Source organism: Amblyomma mixtum, chromosome 3, assembly GCF_055824585.1.
Source record: "Amblyomma mixtum isolate Tamu chromosome 3, ASM5582458v1, whole genome shotgun sequence".
Lineage (NCBI taxonomy): Eukaryota > Metazoa > Arthropoda > Arachnida > Ixodida > Ixodidae > Amblyomma > Amblyomma mixtum.
This window is the reverse complement of record NC_143014.1, coordinates 284,090,071-284,094,546: the sequence shown is the minus strand read 5'-3', so window position 1 is coordinate 284,094,546 and position 4,476 is coordinate 284,090,071. Positions and strand designations below refer to the sequence as shown.

General features: G+C 53.2%; 1 pseudogene; it reads right to left on the bottom strand.

Moving 5' to 3' along the window:
• Positions 1-308: 308 nt before the first annotated feature.
• On the bottom strand, positions 309-3,945 carry LOC149355061 (uncharacterized; annotated as a pseudogene).
• Positions 3,946-4,476: the final 531 nt, after the last annotated feature.

Genomic DNA, 4,476 nt, shown 5'->3' with positions numbered 1-4,476 from the left:
AGACAGTGTACGTAGGGATAAACTTTTCTGTTAATTCAGTGGTTTTATCCATAAACATGTCCCAGTTTGCTTGCACACTGCGGTCGTCGAAATCTGTGAGGAAGGTATCAAGAAATGAGAGAATGACTTCATTTGATGGATCAAGGATCACCTTATCGCTGCCCTGAGGGCAAACTTAGCAGTGCGTCGGGGCAAAACGACTCATCGCTGGGAGGGGAAAAAGGGTGGGCACGCAACCCTAATAACAACGGCACAGGCCATGCACAACAAAACTCAACGTGCAAATGGTCACTTCCCAACAGTCGCAGTCAGTCTTCAAAGCCACTGCCTGCCGTTTCCGCACGCAGCACCGACTCGTTTCGTTCTTTTCGCTCTCTGTCAAAAACATCTGAAGTCCCCCAGTCCGACCCTCTGCCCATGTGCGTGTCTGAATTAACGCCACAGCCTGGCACACTAGACACTGTAAGGCGCATAACTGTCAACATACCCTTCGAGGGGCCCCTGGGGTCGGGTGGCAGTGGCTAATCGGGCGTCGTTAGGAACCTCTTCAAACTTCAAACGTCCATTACGGCCAAGTTAATTGATCTAGGACGTTGAAGCGGTGCCAAACGATTTGTCTTCTTGCGCTGTATACGTTGGCATCAAAAAAGTAGATATCCGCACAGAGCGAAAAATTTCTACTGGATATAGCGAAGATGGCTCTTCAGTTAATAATTAACTGTATAATGGTGTAGTTTGTCGTAACTGAAATCAGTCATAATGAACACAAAGCATATAACGAAGGTGTAGTATGTCGTAACTCCAAATCGGTTATACCGAACACACTGGATATAACGAGGGTGTAGTAGTCCATAACTTGCAGTCCTTTATAACGAGCATATAACTTATAAATAGCCACCCTGTATACGCAATGCCTTGTGACCTCGAGAGTACCAGAAGCTTGGAAGAACGCTAACATTATCTTAATTCATAAGAAAGGAGACGTCAAGGACTTGAAGAATTACAGACCAATCAGCTTATTGTCAGTTGCCTACAAGGTATTTACTAAGGTCATCGCTAATAGAGTCAGGACAACCTTGGGCTTTAGTCAACCAAATGATCAGGCAGGCTTTCGCAGAGGATACTCGACAATAGACCACATTCACACTATCAATCAGGTGATAGAGAAATGCGCAGAATATAACCAATCCCTATATATAGCTTTCATTGATTACGAGAAAGCATTTGACTCAGTGGAAACCTCAGCTGTCATGCAGGCATTGCGGAATCAGGGTGTGGAAGAGTGTTATGTGAAAATATTGGAAGCTATTTATAACGATTGCACAGCTACTATAGTTCTCCATAAAGTCAGCAATAAAATTCCAATACGGAAAGGTGTCAGGCAGGGAGACACAATCTCGCCAATGCTCTTCACTGCCTGCTTACAGGAGGTATTCCGAGGACTGGAATGGGAACAGTTGGGGATAGGAGTTACTGGAGAATACCTAAGTAAGAATACCACTGGTCCTTAAGGGCAACGGAGTGGATTCCACGAGAAAGAAATCGTAGCAGGGGACGGCAGAAAGTTAGGTGGGCGGATGAGATTAAGAAGTTTGCGGGGATACAGTGGCGGCAACTGACAAAGGACAGGGTTAATTGGAGAGACATTGGAGAGGCCTTTACCCTGCAGTGGGTGTAGTCGGGCTGATGATGATGATGATAACGAGCATAGCAGCAAACAAAGGCTCAGAATACCGATTCAGAAGCGTTCCAGAGAGCGCAGCAGGAGGACACAGTCTTTCGCCTTGCTGCACGTAAGGTGACTTAAGTGCTATCTCTCCCTGAATTTTTATTGGTTGACTGATGCCGATTGATTTCGTCCGAGACGGTGGTACGGTGATTGGAAGAACAGCCTTCGACGCTGCTTTCTGCGCCTGTCCCGTCTCGCTTCCTGTGTGTTGTCTTTTTCGGCGCTACAACCCTTTTTTGGAAACATCCACTAGCTAGCCCCCCCGCCCCAAAAGGATTACTCACACCTAAATGGATTTGTCGTCACAGGAGACTACATCACGGCCCTTCCCAACCTTTTCAGACCGGTCACACGCGTGCTCCTCGCCGAGGTCCTATAAGTGCCAACAAGCTGCTTCAAGAACACGATATAACTAACCGCGATTAAAGCTTTCACGGTAACTGGTGACTGGTCGGCCTCCTCGAGATCGCATCAGTTTAATGGCACGCCTTCGTTTGTGTGTGGCTTTGCGACCCTGGCATCATCATGCGAACCAACGAAGTCATCCCAGGCGAAATCATGTCCGACCGTCTGCGCATAAACAGTCCGTTGCTTGAAATGCACATCTATCTGATCAGGCAGACTTTCAACAGCATGTTCAGTCGTTCCTTTTCCTATAAACCATGCTTTACTAAAGCATTTTCAGATGCACTGCGCAGCCAGTCCCATCCGTATGCCCCGCAATTTCCACATGTGCGGGCAAGGATATCCGATCAGGAAAATCGCCACGTTGGGTGGTACTCTGCGGGTAGTAGTAGTAGTAGTGGCTTTATTGTTACATTTCATATGGAAGGTAAAAGAATGTTTGCTGCCTCGGCATCTGCTATCACGCCTGGAAGCACCTGAGCTGGGGCAACGGAAATAAAGGATAGCAGGCAGTGTGTATAATTGAAAGGAAAGGGGTGAGGGGATAGTAGAAAGGACAGGGGAAGGGGTACACTGTCAATAAATCTATTTAGATATCTACATGATAAATATAAATATATACACAGGTCGCACGCGCGTGAAGATCTGGTAGGTCACAGTACAATCACACGCGCACGACACAAAACACAAAACTGCTGGAGTGGGGGCGTCCAGCTGTTCATCGTCGGAGGTAGCACACGCGGAGCGTTCGGTCACTGCACGTAACTACCTGGCTGAAAACAGGCGTCACGTCAAGCCCGCCTGTTCGAGGAATGCACAAAGGTTCACCATTGTTCGCTCACGGGTGCGCGCACTGCCCTGTGGCCACAATAGCGTTGTGAGGGAGTCTGGGAGAATGCCCAGCGCCCCATAGGCCGCAAGCATGTCGCGACGGGCATCAGCGAACGCGGAGCAGCGAAGGAGCAAGTGTTCTAGAGTTTCGGCCGCACCGCATCCAAAACACACTGCACTCATCGGGAACTCGTGACGCACCCGTCGTTCCCCGGGCCCCACGCATCAAATTCGCAAACGAAGGATCATTGCGCGCTGCGCCCGCGCGAGCGGGCGACAGCCGGTGATGTAGCAAATGCGCTCACCTCCTGCGATGCGGGGATCGGGGTGATGCCGTCGGAGATGATCCTGAATGACTGCACGCACGTCCTCCAGCGCAAGAGGGAGATTGCTGGAAGGCAGCTGATGTGCGGCGGTCGCGAGGTGGTCAGCTTCCTCGTTGCCGGCGGTGCCGCAGTGACCGGGCACCCATTGCGCGCGCACGACGCATCCGAGCTGCGCCAGTTGCGCGAGGCGCGATCGAATTTCGCGCACTAAAGGGGTGCCAAGGCCGTTGGTCTGCAGCCGGCTGAGGGCGGCGCGGGAGTTGCGTAACACAGCACACCTGGGCGGCGGAGGGACGAGGGTGAGCAGCAGCTCCAGCCCAAGCTGGATCCCCATCAGCTCCGCCGCGGTGGAAGAGCCCACGAAAGTGGTGTTCTGTTGGCTGTGCAGTCGCACGACGGGGACGGTGGCCGCCGCTGCGAGCGAGCGCTGTCGCGAGCCACTGAGCCGTCGGTGAACACGAGGAGATGGTTCTCGAGCTCCGCGTGTATGACGGCTCTGGCCAGCTGCTGCACAGCACAGAGGGGTGTGCTCCGCTTTCCTGCGATGCCGACGATCTCTCGCTGAACCTCCGAGGCAGCAGGCCAGGGCGCGCAGACGCCGTACGGGGGCGAGCTTTCTGTTAAGTGCTCGTACTCGAGCAGCGCCGCACCCATACGTGAGCGAGGGTGCGAGCGCAAGCGCTGTAGCAGCGAGCCGCCGTCTGGTGCGCGGTGAAGCCGATCTATGTGGTTAAGAGCCCTGCGCACTGCTTGGAGCTGCAGTGGCCAAGCTCCTGCCTCCGGCGCTCACACTGTGGGGAGGTGTCTGACACCTACCACATGGTGTGGGCCTGCCAGCAGAACCCATCCCTACCCCCTATCCCGAACCCCACCCGAGAGGACTGGGAGGCGACCCTGTCCGGTTGCTGCACCCTCGAGGCCCAAAGGGCCTTAACGCAGCGCGCCCGGGCTGCGGCAAACGCCAATGGTGTGCCTGACTAGGCATCCCACCTAGTGGTTGTAAGGGCGTGACCCTTCAGGTCACGACCCCCAACACCTCTCTCTATGATTAATAAATGTTTTCACCACCCCCGGCCAGCGTTGCGGCGCACTGTGAATTTCTCGGTAGGCCGAGGCACACGCGCAGGGACTTGCGGTGCTGCAGCTCTACCTTCTTCCAGTACGGCTTGCGCACCGAGACGAGTC